Raw genomic sequence first — 18,788 nt, forward strand, 5'->3', positions numbered from 1 at the left:
TCAGGTTTGGGCCATATTTACATCATCATTGTAAGAAAACTATTTTTATTGCATATATTATTTCATGGGAATTTGTAGAAAATATCATTTTCTATTATCTAGCAAAAACATCTATGGCAAAATTATTCCTTGGGTAATTGCATTGTTAACTGGATAATGTCTGATTAAGTCTATTAGATGTTGTGTAGAGTGTATTTCATTAATTTTTTTAAAAATTACCCCATTCCTGATGGTTTGATGGTACCAGAAAATCACTAGCTCTTCCGTAAGACCAAATGGAGAACTGACTAGTAGACTCAGATAAGAGACCTGTGTGCGCACGCTACTTGTAGTTCTAGCTTAGAAAATCTCTTGACTTGAGTTACCTAGCTATAGACACAATGCTTTAAGAATTTTAATCTGTACAGTGGGAAAAAGGAGATTGATTTTAGGAGATCTCACCACAAAAAGAAACCAAATGGAGGAGACACAGACTGTGTGTTGAGAGTCTGTGTCCGAAGAAAAGAAATCAGAACGCCAATGCCCAATGTCAGAGCAAGGGCTAAGTGTGTGGCTCAGGGATTTTCACGGTTACTACCAGGTAAGTGGGCCGTGCCTTCCTTTATGTATTTTTGCACAAATTGAAAAGAAATAGAAAATTTAATTCAGCACTCCTTTAATTCAGTATTTCCTTCATACACGTAGGCCCAAGTTCTCTGCCTGTCAAAGAAATGAGTGGTGAGGTGAAGGAGCCTCTGTCTGAACTCAGCCTTAGCCTGTTGTTTTCAGTACCCTGGGCCTCACAACCACACCTGAGGGCAGCCCTCTGCTGTCCCTGTGCCACTCAAGGGGAGGCAGAAGGATTAATGACTTTCTCCGGGTCCTGCCCGCCTCTACCTGCTTCAACTGATTTATCCTTCGGAGTCGTTGTGCTGCTCCACTGTCGATTCCAGAAACCTGAAGTGAGCCATGTGGCATGATTTTACCTCGTATTTTCTCCCAGAGAAGCAGCCTGCTATGCCGTAACTCACCAGTAATGATTGTATAACTCACCCATGGCGCTCCAATGAATAACGCTCCTGAATAATACAGGAGCAGGGAAATAATTCACGAGTGTGGGCGATGTGAGTTTTACCGTTACTGAAATGATAGAACTAATGTACACAATATTCCTTCTATTAAATTACTATTCAAAGAAATTAAAGCTTGTAATTTGATTTCTTACTCTGCTCAGGTTCAACCACATCGTGTTATTGCAGAGAAGTCGTTCCATCGTTGGTTTAGCCATCGTTTCATTTTATTTATTTACAGAGCCAGCTGCACCGTTAGCGCGTTTCGCTGAATCATCGGTGTGGCACTGTTCTCTCGGCCAGCCTGTATCGTTCCTCGCTTTCCTGGAGTCCAACGGCTGTGGTCTCAGATCCACGTTACCTGCAGCTAGCTCCGTGGTGCAGTGGGCATCTGCTGCCAGAGGAATTAGATCCCATGGCAGCTGCAGCAGCCCCCAGCCTGGCCACCGTGAAACATGCTGGGCTTAGGTGCATGCGGCCGAGACCTGGCAGGCTGGAGGGCTGGAGGAAGTGACCAGACCCCGTGGAGGGGATTTGTCTCCGATGGTCTTTCCACATACATGTGCAATACCCTATATGATAAAAAGAGAATAATGATATTCTGAAGGGAGGCACAAATCTCCCCTCTTGTAAGAGGATTTTATAAGTAGATTATATTTCTAGAAATTAGTACATATTGCGAAGCAAACAAATTCCTCAGTCTGACTGGTTTCAAAGAGAATGTAAGAAGACTCACAAGGTCAGTTTCTGCCAGGCATGTGGAACATTTTTGAGCTTAATATAAGGAACTGACATGCACCCCAAGTGCCCAAATGCGGAGGAGCAATATCCTCCAGACAGAGATGTTCTATCGCTTGAAATGAATTCTGAAATTCCCTAGTCATATAGATGCTTGTATTGTTGCTAGCCTCTGAGATGACTTTTAAAATGTGCAATTATATCATCCCCTGTTAATTTGGCATTAAGTTTGAATCCTTCCTCAGTCAACCCTGACTATTTTAACAAATTCGATTCTGGGTACTTCTTTTTTTTTGTTTTATATTTCTTTAGGTTTTTGCCATAAGGTACATGTGCTTCCTGGAGAGAGACAGTGAGAGGGAAAGTGAGAAATCTCCCCCTGGGAGGGATGGCCATTCCACAGTCCGTTTTCTAGTCTCCTCCTGGGATTTTGGGCACATACAAGTGCGTCAGCGTGATTTTCAAGCCGCCAGGCCTGGGTCTTGAATCATGGTCGGCCACGTGGGAGCCCAGCACCCTTTTTTTTCTTTTTTTTGTGGAGAAGTTTTGCTATAGGGCACATGTGCTCGCCAGAAAGACAGAGAGAGACAGAGAGACAGAAAGCGAGAAATCACCCCCCTTCTCCTCCATTCTCCTCTCGGGATGTTGGGCATACACGCACACGCGCCCGGCATGAGTTTAAGCCACTGGGTCCAGGACTCGAACTGCAGTTGACCACATGGGAGTCAGTGACATAGCCATTATGCCAACTGCTGGTCCCAAGTCCAGCACCTTGACCACGTGCTACCTGCCGGGCCCACACCCCAGTATTCCTTTTTCCAACACCATTTTCTAGCAACCCGACCCTAGAATGAGGTGTGACTGTAGCACGGTTTTCATTCTCTCTTGGGAGAGCTGTCGTCTTTGAAAATGTCTGTGCACATGTAGCTATTGCCTTCATCTCCCTCCCGTGACGGTCCCAGGGCTGCTCCAGTACACTTCCCACTCCCAGCCTGTGTGAAAGCCTCTTCGTCCTGTGTGGCAGCGGTCGCCGCTGGCCCTGGCTGCAGACTTCCTCCATGTTTGATCCCGCCCTGCGAGGGCTTTGTCTGGATGTCACTTAAACTCAGATGAAACCCTTGAAGATTCTTAAACTGAAGCAACTCTTTACGGTTTACATAATATACAGGGCTGAATGAAGACTCATGTGTCTCTTTTGAGTGCCATTCTTCAAATATTAGTTTTTCTCTCTTTTTTTTTTTTTTTTTTTTTTTTTTTTTACTATAGAGTGCGTGTGCTTGCTAGAGAGAGACAGTGAGAGTGAGAGGGAAAGTGAGAAGTCATCCACCCCAGCCTGGAGGGCCATGCAGCAATCCCTCCTCTGTTCTGCTCTGGGGATTTGGACATGCTCACACACACAGGTACAGGGTGGTTCTCAAGTCTCCAGGTTCGGTTCTTGAACCACACAGCCATGCGGACATCCAGTGAGGTGCCTTAACCACCACGCCACCTGCCAGCCCCTTTCTCCAACTTTTAAATGTTCCAATACCCAGTTGGACGTGTGGCTAAAGAATGTCTTTTCTTTTTTTTTTATCCTCCAAACTGTTTTTTTCTGATCTGTGAGTTGTTTCCACAGTATTCCTTTTCCTTATCTTGTCTGGCCCAGTTCTTTTTCTCCTCCAATAGGGCGCATGTGCTCACCAGGAAGACAGAGAGAGACGGAGAGACAGAAAGCAAAAAATCACCCCCCGGGGAGATGGCCACGCCACAATCCCTTCTCCATTCTCCTCTCGGGATCTTGGGCATGCATGAACATGCACCGGCATGAGTTTAAGCCACCGGGTCCAGGACTTAAACCGTGGTCGGCTACATGGGAGTCCAGCAACATAGCCATTATACCAACTGCTGGTCCCATAACAAGTGTCTTACCTCTCCATTTCCCCCCCTCAAATTTTCTACTCTTCCCCTCCCACACTCTCTTTCCACTTTGTCTCTAGTGTCCATTACAATTTTTAATACTTCTATGTTCTCCAGTCTTTCAGTCTCTACCATGGAGTGCAGACAGTCGGTGTATGTGAAGGGGAGACGTACAATGTGTCTCTTTCATAGCCCGACTTGTTTCACTCAGCAACACATCTTCCATAGTCATCCCCTTTTATCAAATTCCAGGGCCTTGTTGCTTTTTATGGCTGAATAGTATTCCATGGAGTATATGTGCCACAATTTTTCAATCCTTTTTGCGTACTCTTTTCCACCTTCAACTACCTCACATGTTTGTAGATATATGGTGCATCAATTCCTTTTTTTTTGTTTCGAAAATAATTCTCCAAATTATTTCTGAAAAATGTTAGTTCCACACCTCTATCCATTCATTTGAAGTACTATATTAACTCAATATGACACTAGAGATGCATCTCTTTTCTTACAAAACACTGAAAACATGTTTTATTATCACTAGTCTTGTTTACTACTCAACACACTATTTAGAAACATAGTAATTCTTTAATACGTCTAAACCATCCGTTGTTCAGATGGATTCTGTCCATGATCATCTTCCGTTCAGAGCAATTCCACTCTCCCACTCTTCCCAGAAGTAGTCTCATCAGTTGCAGTTCTTGGCTTTCTTTAGCGTGTGTCATCTTGTGTTTTCCTATAAAAATCTAGCTTCGTAAGCTTACGGAATGATTTCACAGCATCCTTACTGCATCGGACAGTTATTAAAGTAATGCTTGAATCAGGCTTCCCTTTCTATTGATTTCTGCATGACGCAGTTTTCCAGCTGCCCTGGTGTTGTTTCCCCATTTCTGCATGACGCAGTTTTCCAGCTGCCCTGTTGTTGTTTCCCCCAAATTTTTATCAGTTTTCTAATATGTTAAGAGGGGATGCCTCTAAATATGTGTATGGTTACGTACCCTCTTAAGGAGAGATGTTTTTCATTGCTTTGATTATTTTTTCCCTATCTTCATTTTTGTCGAGTATCTTTGAGACCTCAGTAATCTTCATTTATTAATTTAAAAATGTGTCTTCAGCTGTGATGCGGGTCTCTGCCCCACAGGATGGGATTTGTTGAAGTTGTCAAAAACCAGGCCTACTTAAAGAAATACCGAGTGAAATTTAGAAAGACAATGAGAGGGCAAAACTGATTACTATGCCCGGAAACGCTTGGTGACCCAGGGTACAAATACGTACCAAATACAGGGTGATAGTTCACGTAACTAAGAGTGCTATCGTCTGTCAGCTTGCTCATGCCCGTGTAGATGGCTGTGACAGTCTGCACAGCTCAGGCCCACGGACCACCGAGCGACGGGGTGGAGGCTGGCCTGACAAGTGATGCTGCAGCATGTTGGATGGGCCCACTGCAGCCCGCGGGCTTCTCAGTAGGTCTGGCGTGGAAGAGAGCTACGAACCCAAGGGAAGTGGCCAGAGACGAACCCAACGTAGAAAGCATCGACAGTCAACCTGGTGCCCTCACCTGCTACAGGGATGCAGGCCTTGTCAGAACTACCACTGGCAGTGAAGCTTTGGGGGCCCTGAAGGGAGTGGCAGATGGAGACTTATCTAACCCTCACAGGACCAAACGATCCCGTTATGATTCTGAAAATGAGGAATTTAATGCAGAGTCCATTGGAGCACCTCATGGGCCAGATTATCTGCATAACCTGACGGAAGATGAAGACGCTTACAAGAAGCAGTTCCCTCAAAACGTAAAGAACAGTGTAACTCAGACATGGAGGAGATGTACAGGAAGCTCACACCGCTATACAAGAGCCCAGTCAGTGAAAAGCAGCCCAAGAAAGAAGTTGAAAAGAAGAGGTGGAATCGTCCCCAAATGTCCCTTACCCAGAAGAAAGATCAGGTAGCCCAGAAGAAGGCAGGCTTCCTCAGAGCTCAGGAGCAGGCTGCTGAGAGGTAAAGCAGACAATTTTCTATGATGTGATTCCAGATAAAGACAATTAATAACAAAACAGAAAAAACAGCAGTCAAGAGTATTTTCTATTTCCTTTCATTTTTATCTAAGCTGGTCTTCAAGACTTTTTTTTACCTTTCCCCAAAGGAAATTTTTGTCTTTTGTTATTATTAGCCATGTGCTCAATTTCCATTTTACTGTTACATTGTTGCTTCCATTTTGAATCCAAGAAAAAAAAATTAAAACACACATTCCACTTTAAATCTCAGAATAAATTCGGTTGCTAGATATAGGCTTTTTTTTTTTTTTTGAGAGGTTTTTCGCTATAGGGTGCGTGTGCTCGCCAGACAGACAGAGAGAGACAGAGAGACAGAAAGCAAGAAATCACCCCCCAGGGGGGATGGTCACGCCGCAATCCCTTCTCCTCCATTCTCCTCTCGGAATCTTGGGCACGCACGCACATGCGCCCGGCATGAGTTTTAAGCCACCGGGTCCGGGACGCGAACCGTGGTCGACTACGTGGGAGTCCAGTGACATAGCCATTATGCTAACTGCTGGTTCCCCTAGATATAGGCTGTTATACTCAGTTTTAAAATAACCTCCATCACCTTTTATATTTCTCATTATTAATATATCCTAGAGAGTTACTTCTCCAGTCTGGCGAGATGATACATAGCCTTTCCAGATGGTTCCCCTCCCACTGTCTTTACATGTTCACTGATGTAAAGAATGGTCACACCTTGTGATTGAAATTCCATGGGTACCAGGAATGGGATGTCTTGCAAATCTGTGGATTCAAGTCAAGTTTTGCGACCCCTGTTCTAGCGTTGGCTTTAGATGTAATTGCTACGAACAAAAAAGCACAGTTTGATAAAGGGGATCAGGCATTACCTATCGATGAATAAACTAACCACTAAGTAAAGAGTTTTCACCGGTTAGCACCTTCTTTATCCTATACAAATTAGAAGGATGAAATTACATATCCTCAAGATACTTTGTACCTATCTGCTGAAAAAACATTACTATAATATCCAAGACTGCCAAAAGAACTATGAATAAAGAGCACCCTCTAGAGTTACGCTCTGCACATCCTAGCGTAAGGTCCTTTACCACACTGCCTTTACCTGATTTCACAGCTCAAAGCCAGACGGCAGACCTGGTTGAGATTAATTTTGATAAAAAAAATTATACTTCTAAAAAAAATGCCAAAAATATCCCCAAATCATTCACTCTTAAGTAGTTACCAGTCATGGTGTCTACTCATATGGGACTCAAAAAAGTTAACTATTTATTCTACTAAAATATCACAAGAGAGTATTTTCTGCCCTTCACACCTCTATTCATTTATTGTACTAGTTGAACTTGACTAATACATCAAGATACACCCCTCTTCTCACTAAGCAAACGTTGTACTCACGTACCTCAAGACATCTACTAATGCTACTCTTCATATGTATTCTGCCTGCATGGAATAAAAATCTAGTTTGGGCACATAGTAATACCCACTAGGGCTAGCAGGTGTCATGTTGGTTAAGGAGCTGGACTCTCACATGGCTAACCACAGTTCGAGACCTGAAAATCATGCTGGGCACATGTTTGTGCTTACCCAAAATCCTGACAGAGGAGTGGACTGCAGTGTGCCCATTCCCCTGAGGTGCTGATTTCTCATTTTTCCTCTCTCTGTCTAAGGCTCCAGTGAGAATAGATGTCCTATGGCAAAAATCTAAAAAATAACTTAATAGTGATAATAATAATAATAATAATAATATCACCACTATCTTCCTTATCCAAGACGTGGTGTTCCTGATATGCGTTTTGCCTCTCAAATGCTAGGTTATTTTTACATCCTGAAGATTTTCTGCGTAATAATCAATGTATTAGAAATATATAACTGCATCTGCTCAAAACTCCATCTCTCCATCTTATAATTAATTGAGAACATTTAAAAAAAAAAAAACGTGACCAACTGATGTCAGACAAAATGACAGTGGAGGGAGCTCTAAAGATTGGATTCTCCCCCTCCTCCATTAAAAAGAATCCGGCTAGAAAGAATGCGCTCAACTACATTGGGATTCTAGAGCTTGACTGGACACGTGGCAATCAGCGAAGTGTTTGTTGAGTGCAGAGGCTCTGGCTCTCTGGCCTGAGAGCAGAGTGCGTGAACCAGCTCCTGCAGTCTGTTGGTAGCCTGCGGTGGGAGAGGAGCCCAGGTCCGGGTAGCAGCTTTGGCTGTTGCTAGGATGGGCACTAAGGAGCTTGTGCTCATGAATTTGGGGCAGTGCATTTTTGTTGGAGATTGCTGACAGGGACAGTGATTGGTGGAAGATGAAGACAATGTTCCAAAATGTAATGGTAGTGAGGGTTGCACGGTTTAAAGTGAGAGATTTATGGTACTTGAGTTATTTCTCAATTAAGTTTTTATTAACCTTCACCACACTCCTCTCCTTGCATACATAACTTTGAGATGCCACTGTATAAACACACACTGTCTATCTTTAAAGACATTGACAATACCAGACTTGGAGTTGGCGGAAAGATTAAAATCCTCCAGTATTGCTAATGGGAATATTGTTAAAAGTTTTAGTTATTTTGAGAACTGTTGGCAACTTTCCTTTTCTTTCTTATTTACTTTTTTTTTTTTGGAGAGGTTTTTGCTATAGGGCACATATGCTTGCCAGAAAGACAGAGAGAGACAGAGAGACAAAAAGCAAGATATCACCCCCCGGGGGGGATGGCCACGCCACAATCCCTTCTCCTCCATTCTCCTCTTTGGATTTTGGGCATGCACACACACGCCCAGCATGAGTTTAAGCCACCAGATCCGGGACTTGAACTGTGGTGGACTACATGGGAGTCTAGCGATATAGCCATTAAGCCAACTGCTGGTCCTTGGAAAGTTTCTTGAAAGATGATACATAAACATATGAACCTGCAGTTCCAGTCCTAGGTTTCTGTCCTGGAGAAATGAATGTAAGTCCACACAGAGGCTTATATGTGCATGTTCACAACTGGGTAACTCACTACAGCAAAAGACAGGAAGTAATCCCAATGACGCCAACTGTGAGCTGGTAACCGAATGCTGCATATCTCTGCAATGGCTCCCTCACCAGCAACGAAAGGTGACAAACCGTGGATAGATATGACCCGACCTCAGAAACCTTGTGCTGAGCGAAAGAAAACGGACACAGAAGACTTACTACATTTTTAAGGAATTTCCTGGAAAGTCAACTGTATAAAGACAGAAGGAGATTAGGAACTGCCTAGAGCTCAGGGTAAGAGTGAAGATTGAGAATGGGCACCAAAGAACATTTTGGGGTGACTGAAATGATTTAAAAGTGGGTACATAGCTTTATACCTGACCGAAGACGCTGGAAAATGCACTTGTAAATTCTAATTCAAAAAGTCTTCGAAAAGAGCACTTTTTTCATATTATTTCTGTCTCCAGAGTTTAGTGACCTAGTGTACATGCATGATTTTTCAATATCTAATTATTTCTTTGCCTATTTCATAAACTGATGCCTCTATCTTCCTATCAAATACTGAGAAAATGCGACTGAGGTTGAGCTTTCACTAAACTGTGAGGATTGATTAATAACCATTTCTTATTATTCTTTATTTCAACATAGAATCATAATTAAGAATCTGGCCTTAGGGGGGGAAAAACAGAATGAAGTGGTGCTTTTGTGAGATAGACTAATCAAGATTATTATTCTTGTGCATAAATGTTATTCTTGTGACATCAATTATTCTAAACCTTATGAAATAGCCCTGAACCTGTAAAATTATATGTAAGTGGAGGATGAAGCAAGTCCCAGGTATGGTTGGAGTCAGTGGCACGAATTCAGCCTGCTCCCCGACATTTCGAAAAACGGGAGGGGACGCATCAGAGAGCTCGATTTCCTTGAAAGGAAGAGAAACTAACAGAGCAGCGCTTTGGTGAGAGACTGACACCAACGGGGACTTGTTTTCCTTGTTGGAATCCCTGTGTCAATACATTTAACCCAGTTCCGGCACCCCACACTCAATTAAATCTGCCGTCGAACGGGAGCCATCCATTCTCTGTCTCTTTGTGAAACTGCATTACCTACATGTCCCGTTCTCCTCCCTTGGTGGGTAAGTTAATTCGGTAAGCCTGAGCGGTTTTGTCGCGTTTGTGCCAGTTACCAATCATTGCCTCTCCTCTCCAAATTCATCCTCTCTGGCTCCCTCCCTCTCCTACACACTTCTTCTCCACGCAGGAAACTCTCTCAAGTCTCTCTGTCCTACAGTGAGCACACAATTAAGCTCTCAGGAGAGAGTGCTGGAGGGATACCGCAGAAGAAAGGGCTTTCCTTGGGTTCCCAAGCTGTGGCCTGTGGAGTCAGCAGGGTGGGGAAGAATCCAGATGAAGTTCTACCCAGCCCTATCGCCAGAACACAGAGTCCTCTGGTGACGTGTGGTCCCAGTGTGGCCTGGTGATCACTGTCACGTGTTCCTCTGGACACCGAGTTAGCCCCCCAGTGGCCTCACTTTCACTCTGGCACCCAGAGTCCTCTGCCTGTCCCTGGTGCTCCCTCTGCCCACCCCCGCTTCCCACTGCCCCATCACCAGCTGCTGAGCGACTGCACGGCCCTGCCCTCAAAGAAAGGCATACTGTCTCTTCCCAGTGACTTTAAGCCGGCTTGGGTTGAATAAATCAATGAAGTTTTCTGAAACCCAGGGGGCAGAACAACGCTTTCTCCAATAAAACCTCGACCTCAGCCTTTAAGAACCCATGAGCACGGAGGAACCGTCTCAGACATCCCCTTTCAGTTATGGCTTTCTACAGCTATCCCTCAGCTCTAGGGTGCCACATGGAGATGCCCCATAGCTCATGGTTACTGTTTCACCAGAGTTTAATGACGCCTTGAGTGTCTTCTGTTCAGCTCAGAAGTGTAGTTTGTAAGTACTGATTAGACACAGATGCATAATTCAACACAGCTTATTACATGGTTTCTTGTGTATCTTGTCTCCTTTTTCCTTTTTGTTGCTAAAATTAGCATCTGATGTTAAAATATGAAGATATTTAGGGAACCAGCAGTTAGCGTAATGGCTATGTCACTGGACTCCCACGTAGTCAACCGTGGCTCGCGGCCTGGACCTGGTGGCTTAAAAATCACGCCGGGCGCGTGTGCGTGCATGCCCAAGATCCCGAGAGGAGAATGGAGGAGAAGGGATTGTGGCGTGACCATCCCCCCTGGGGGGTGATTTCTCACTTTCTGTCTCTATGTCTCTCTCTGTCTGTCTGGCGAGCGTACGCGCCCTATAGCGAAAAACCTCTCCAAAAAAAAAATGATTAAAAAAATGAAGATATTTAAATGATTATTTAAAGTAGGAAGATACTCTGGAAACATACAGAAAAAAAAGAAAACTGTTACTCAGTTGCGGTGAGAAGTACTGAGAGGTGGGGAGCCATGCTCCACTGTATGTTTTCTTTGCTTTTCTGTTTCACTCTCTCGCTCTCTTTTTTTTCCTTTTTGCACTAAAGTCTGCATAAAATTTGCCATTCTAACCATTTTTAGGTGTATAATTCAAAGTCATGAAGTGTATTCACAATGCTGTACAACCATCACCTCTGTGTATTTTCAGAAGTTTTTAATCATCCTACACAAAAATTCTGTGTTAATTATGCAACAATTCTCCCTCTCCATCTACCCTCTGCCATCAGCACCCTCTTTTATATTCTCTATCCCTAAAATTCGTCTACTAGATAAGGAGACAAAGTAAGGAGAATTGTACTATATTTCTCCTTCTGAGTCCTGACTTATTTACTTAGCACACTTTCTCTCTCTCTCTCTCTCTCTCTCTCTCTCTTTCTCTTTAAGGTTTTTACCATAAGGCTTGTGTGCTTGCTGGAGAGAGAGACAGACAGAGACGGTGAGAGGGAGAGTGAGAAATCACCCCCCAGGGGGATGGCCATGCTGCAATCCGTTCTCTATTCTCCTGGAATTCTGAGTATGCACGCACACAAGCCCGGTGTGATTTCCAAGCTACCAGGTCTGGGATTTAAACCAACACTGGCCATGTGGGAGTCCAGAGCCTTTACCACCACCCCACCTACTGGCCCGACTTAGCACAGTTTCAAAGTTCATCCATACCATACACATATCAGAACTTCACTTATCTTTATAGCTGGGAATAATATCCCACTGCGTGAATATACAGTATGTTTTTTAACACCTCATCTATTAACAGGCATTTCTGTTGTGTCCATGTTTTGAACATTCTGAAAAACGCTGCACTGCACATCGGTATACAAGCCTCTGAGTCCCAGTTTTCAATTCTTTTGGGTTCTTATCTGGGGAGAAAATTGTTGGAAATTCTTGGGAGTAGGAAATTTGAATTTTTTGAAATTTTTTACCCGTAATCTCGTATTTGTAAAGTTTATGTTTTAAAAACATGCCAGTCAAAGTTGTCTGAAGAAATGCACAATTACTCCTTATTCATACATGTATGGATATTATTATGTAGATACACACACACACACACACGGATTTTTTTGTTTGCTTTTTTGTGTGTTTCTTTTTTACTATAGGGCACATGTGCTCACCAAATAGAGAGAGACAGAAAGAGGGAAAGTGAGAGATCACCCCCCAGGGGGGATGGTCACTCCACAATCCCTTCCCCTCCATTCTCCTCTTGGGATTTTGGGCGATGCAAGCACACACGTCAGGCCTGGTTTTCAAGTCGCTGGGTCTAGGTTTGAACCTTGATTTTGGCCCTGTGGGAATCCAGCGCCTTAACCACCACATGACCTGCCAGCCCCTCTTTATTCTTATGTTCCAGCTACAGTAGATTTTTAGGGGGGCAGAGAGCGGCACAACAGTAAACGGTAACACTGAGAGGCAGACCTGCGGGGCAGCTCCAGCTTATGTAAGAGGGTGCCCTGAGGACGCTGGGCACATGTGAGCTGGGATTTGGGAGTGGCGGAGGCTGAGGGTAGGTCAGAGTAGCCACACCCTGTGGGGGGGGGGTGCTGTCTCTCTCATTCATGGAAAAGATAGAGAATTAACTTCAACAATTAAATAAGAATAAGCAGATCTTTAAGGATTTTTTTCCAAGAGGTGAATTACCTAATTGCTAAATTTCTGGTTTTCAGTGTTCATCACTACCTGTGTCTCATTTTCATATACTCTGAAACAAATTAAATTTCCTCTCTGCCATTAATTTTATAATCCTGAAACAATACTTTCCCTGTTGTATTATGTGGCCAACTAGATCACATTATTTGGTGGTTTTATTTAAACACGGCAAATGTTCTAACAGTTTTCCCCATTTGTCCCTGTTCCTGGGTTGACTATTAAGCATGGAAACCATAAGATAATAACATAATTTGAAGTTTAGATTCAATAAGCATACTGCAATGTTTGGGGTTTTAAGATACAATTTGTATTACTCTTCTTTGAGAAGGGCACGTCTTCTGACATCACCCCGTGACAGAGGTGAAATTGCCTTTCTTTCAGGTGTGAGATCTTCCAGCGCGCTGGTGGGGCAGACTGCAGCCTCTTATCACAGGGTTTGAAATTACACTGGAAATACAATGTCTCTTTCCTTGACGAAAACAGCAGGAAGCAATGTTCAATTCAGACAGAGATAGAGACCCCCTACCTATAATGGCTTAGATTGATTTTCAGAAAAGATTCTTCCTTTTTAAAAAATAGCAATTGCCAACTGCACTCTCTGTGCAGTAGCTCTGCTTTCTACTTCTGCCTTTTGTTTTTCTATTTTATATCTCCCTCCCTTTCTCTTTAACTGTGGAATTCATTCATTTCAGTGAGGTTGAGAGATCATGAAAATGCTGTTAGTTGAAGTGCGGTCCCCCCTAAAACAGGGCTGCCATTAGCATTTGTACAGAAACGTTGCTGACACCCTGCATTCTCAGGGACATGGCCCAGTTCAAAGTGACAGCGCTCTATTGTCCTCTAAGAAATATGCGTTGTGTTTTGTGCTGCCTCAAAATAGAACTGCATCAAGTGCAACTAATTGCGTGTCCCTGTTAAGGGAAATCATATCAGAGCCTGGATGTATGTCGAATTAACAGCAAAACCATCTTTCTCAACCACGAAATGAAGAATATTAACACGCTACTCTAAACTGGATGGAGAGGCACACCATAGTACCTCACAATGGATGGCACCTTTTCAAACCTTTTTTTCAAATGCTTGTGAGTATAGTACTAAAACTTCTGCTTTTCGTTTTATTTTAAAAATTAATTTATTATTATTTTTTATTTTTGGACGTGCTGTAAGGCACAAATGCTCACCAGAGAGAAATACGGAGAGAGAGGGAACGTGAGAAAGCGAGCCACCAGGTCCAAGACTCGAGCCAGGGTCAGCCATGTGGGAGGCCAGCACCCCAACCACCTCGCCCCCTGCTGGCACCAGACTTGTGCGTTTTTAAACACGCACAGACATTCTGAGAAGTGTGGGCTCAATCACTTAGAAATCGATTGTTTCAAAGTACTTTCTGGTTTTCCTGCAACCTAAGTCATCTTGACCCTGAGTTGAAAAAAATGAGACAAAGAATCTGTTAAGTAAAATGGAAAAGATCCGAACAGACTCATGACCCAATTTTGATGTTTTGTACTAGTATTCTCCAAAGTTGGACACGGGGGAAAACAAAGGGACATCAAGCTGTGATCTGATTGTCTCTTAGTCAGTAGAATAATATTTCTGAGAATTGATCTTCAAAAACAAGGCAGACCTTGTATTCTGCTGCCTCAAATGTTTAATTTAGGGAGAAACAACAAATAACCACTTTTTCCCCCCCCCAGTTATTCTCCTAATAGTGAAATAAGTCAATTTCTCAGGAAGAACAGGCCGAGATAATGGTAGAGAAAACCCACACAGTTGATTTCCATTTCCAAGAACTGTTTTGTCAGGACAGAACAGCCTGCACTGTATCCGTCTTCAATGCCGGACGACCACGCACTTCCCACTTCTGTAAATATAGCTATGATGGCTTATTTTTCATGGGCATAAATGTAGGTCACGACATCAGATCGAATGCCTTATGTTATTTTTTATATTAAATAAAAGAAATGTGAATCCTGCGAAAGTGCTTGACATTATAAAAATGCAATTTTTCTACTCTTGAACCTTCAAATTAATGACTGTAACTCTTATTCATGAAGGTTAAATCCTTATTAAAGAATTTCCTGAGCATTTCCTGATGATATTTATGATATTTTAAATCTAATTCCAACAAAACTTGGCAAAATTTTAATTTGTCAGCTTGTTCTTCTTTTAAACTTTGTAGAGTCTGTATCAGTCGGTTTTCACACCTATTATTTTTATTCTTTTCAATTCCATCTTTGGATCTAATTTTAAGTTGTGATTTGAGAGTTACGAAAAAAAAACATGAAAAAATGAGAGATCATTTTCCCATATCTTTTAGTTGAAATAAAAACAAAATTGTGTGGCCAAGCTAAAAAGACATTTTTAGTTAAGTATATTTGAGGGAGTATTTCTTCTGATAAAAATTGTATTTGTAGATATCAATAACTTTCACAAATATGAAGAATACAGAAATCATGGAGAAGACAATTTAAGTTCAAATTGATTTTTCAGGAATAGTAAGAATTAGTAATAATTTGAAGCAAATTTCTTTTTTCTTAGTTTTGCTATTGAGTGCATGTACTCACTGGAGACAGACAGAGGGAGATGAGGAAGGTGAGAGATCACCCTCCAGGGAGGATGGCCATGATGCAATCTCTTCTCTATTTTCCTATTGGGATTTTGGGCAGGAACACACACACACACACACACACACACACACACACACACACACTTCAGATTTTGAAGCAACTGAGTCTGGGACTCAAGCATCACAGTTGGTCGAGAGCGATCCATTCACATTGGCCTCCATGCCACCTGCTGGCCCAGATGGGTTTTCTTTTCTTTTTTTTTTTTTTTGTGGAGAGGTTTTTGCTCGCCAGACAGACAGAGAGAGACAGAGAGACAGAAAGTGAGAAATCACCCCCCAGGGGAGATGGCCATAATGCAATCCCTTCTCCTCTCGGGATCTTGGGCACGCATGCACAAGCGCCCGGCGTGAGTTTAAGCCAGCGGGTCTGGGACGCGAACCATGGTCGGCTACATGGGATTCCAGCGACAGCCATTACGCTAACTGCTGGTCCCAAGCCCAGATGGTTTTTGATAACTGTCGTTATATAAAGGCAGAATTAGTTGAACCGAGGTCAGATGGTATTTGTTTTCTCTCAAAAAAAAAAAATCTATTGTGTTTTCTTTATTATATATAGTTTTACTTGTCATTTTTGCTTATAATTTATTTATTAAATATTAATTTAATTAAATTATTATTATTGTTAATTTTTAAAAATTTGAACAGAGAGAGGTGGAAATAGAGAGGGAAAGTGAGCCAGCAAGCCTCCAGGTCCAAGACTTAGACCTCAGGCAGTCATGTGGGAGTCCAGTACCTGAACCGCCGCATCACCTACCAGCCCCATCATTATTTGTTTTTATTCTGTAATCCACACAGTTGATTTTGGTTTGAAATATATATTATGTAGGTTTTTCATTTAAAATATATTCACCAATAGTGCATATAGTAAATAATATCACTTATAGACTGATATCTTTCCCTTGATTTTAAAAATTTTCCATAGTGTGGATGCAAATTTCACACACAGAAAAACCTACTTATGAACATTTATTTTGGGACCAGTAGTTGGAGTAATGGCTATGTCACTGGACTCCCATGTAGTCGACTGCGGTTCGAGTCCCAGAGCCAGTGGCTTAAACTCACGCCAGGCACGTGTGCATGTGTGCCCAAGATCCCAAGAGGAGAATGGAGGAGAAGGGGTTACAGCATGATCAGCCCCCTGGGGGTGATTCTAGCTTTCTGTCTCTCTGTCTCTCTCTGTCTTTCTGGTGAGTGCACACACCCTATAGCAAAAACCTCTAAAAAAATATGTCCTATTTCTGTAACTATTATTGCTTCAACAAAAATTTTTATTTTTCTAACTTTAGAATGTATATTTAAATATACTATTTTAATAGGATGCTGGAGAGAACTCTAACTGAAAATATAGATGTCAATAGTCTATACAATCATTACTCAAACCACTCTGATATGATATTAAGTAATATAATTGCAATATATTTTGACTAAGTTGTTTTTATGTCAGAAATTGTTATTAACCAATAAAAAATTCCAGAAACTATGTTTTCATCAGCATGTTAAAATAACAGTACATGGAATTATATCCTATTTTTAAAGAATTATTCATTTAATTTTTTTATTTATTTATTATTTTAATTTGCCACAGGGTACATTTGCTTTCCAGATAGAGATGAGAGAGAGAGAGGAAAAGTGAGAAAGCAAGCTGCCAGGCTTGGGACTCGAACCATGGCCAGTCATGTGGGAGTCTAGTACCGAAACCACCATGACACCTTGCCAGCCCTGGAATCGTATCTTAATAAAAAAAAAAAAAAAGAAAAAAAAGATTGAACAATTCAATATCCAATTCATCCTAATAAGCTATCTTATTTGCAGATAATAGGTTTGTAAATTAAGGAGACATAGATATAAATTTTAGAATTAATAAATAGGTTAGACATTTGGTAAATATGGGATAGAGATTCAAAATTAATTTTATTTCTTTACGAGAATAGGGCAGAAAATACCATTTTATTATAAAGTCACTAAGTTACCATTTATAGTAGAATAAAGTCATTCAGAATAAATCTAACATAAATGTTCAATAATTATATGTTATGTTGCTGGACTCCATGTAATTGTCCGCAATTCGAGGCCGGACCCAGCTGCTTAAAACTCATGCTTGGTACATGTGCATGCATGCCCAAAATCTCAAGAGGAGAATGGAGGTGAAGGGATTAGGCATGGTCATCTCCTCTGGGGGGTGATTTCTCAGTTTCTGTCTCTATGTCTCTCTCTGTTTCTCTGTCAAGCACATGCACCCTGTAGCAAAAATCTCTCTAAAAATATAAATAAATAAATAAAAATAAAAATAAAAATGAAGGTGTCACTTTTCTCTTCACAGTGGCAAGACATAAATGCAATCCCCATGTAATATTTCAATAATATTTGTGAGACTTGAACAAGATCATTAAATGTGTATATATGTGTGTGTGTGTATATATGTATATATGTGTATATATATGTATATATAATGTGTGTGTGTATATATGTATATATGTGTATATATATATATATGAAAGAAAACTTCAGAAATGTCCAAGATGCAGTTGTAATAGAAGAGGGAGAAGGAGGGGAAGGACATCGTGTCCTCCGAGCTAGGACAGTCATTTGAAATGTGTGGCATGAATGCAGATATCATTAGACTGATGACACAGGAAAGAATACCCACGAACCATCCACTCCTCTGAAAATGACTGGGACGGATGAAATACAGTACATATGACCATTTAATAAATAGTGTCAGTATAGCTATTTATAAATAAGGGAAAAATACTGAATTCTCTTTTCCCCATAAATTCTTTCAGTTTTCTCTAAAAGCATTGTAAATTGTAACCATTTTAAAATTTTTTTTATTTTAAAGTAAGGGAAGAAAAAATCTGATTTTTCTACCTTTATAATAAATATATATTTTTTGATATTTCAAAATTGTATGTATTTATTTTTGCTATCATGAGCATGCACTTGCCATAGAGAGAGAGAGAGAAAGAGAGGCAGAGAGAGGGAAAGTGAAAAATCACTCCCGAGGGGATGGCCACGTGAAAATCCCTTCTCCATTTTTCCTCTTGGATTTTGGGCATGCACGCACCCCTACCCAACATGATTTTCAAGTCATTTGGTCTGGGGCTCAAACCACGATGGGCCATGTGGGAGTCCAGTGCCTTAACCACCATGCCACCTCCTGGTCTGATAGTCTAGAATATTTTTTAATTTATTTAAAATTTTTAAAAGTTTTTGTTTTTTCTTTTTTTTTTTTCTTTTGGAGAGGTTTTTGCTATAGTGTGCATGCGCTCACCAGAAAGAGAGAGACAGAGAGACAGAAAGAGAGAAGTCACCCCCCAGGGGGGATGGTCACACCACAATTCCTTCTCCTCCATTCTCCTCTCGGGATCTTGGGCACGCACGCACACGCGCCC

The 18,788-nt window shown here is 41.7% G+C and overlaps 1 pseudogene; it reads left to right on the forward strand.

The window, feature by feature from the left end:
• The first annotated feature begins 4,822 nt into the window (after positions 1-4,822).
• On the forward strand, positions 4,823-5,679 carry LOC102470547 (60S ribosomal protein L5-like; annotated as a pseudogene).
• Positions 5,680-18,788: the final 13,109 nt, after the last annotated feature.

Source organism: Tupaia chinensis, unplaced genomic scaffold (assembly GCF_000334495.1).
Source record: "Tupaia chinensis unplaced genomic scaffold, TupChi_1.0 Scaffold000223_1, whole genome shotgun sequence".
NCBI lineage: Eukaryota > Metazoa > Chordata > Mammalia > Scandentia > Tupaiidae > Tupaia > Tupaia belangeri.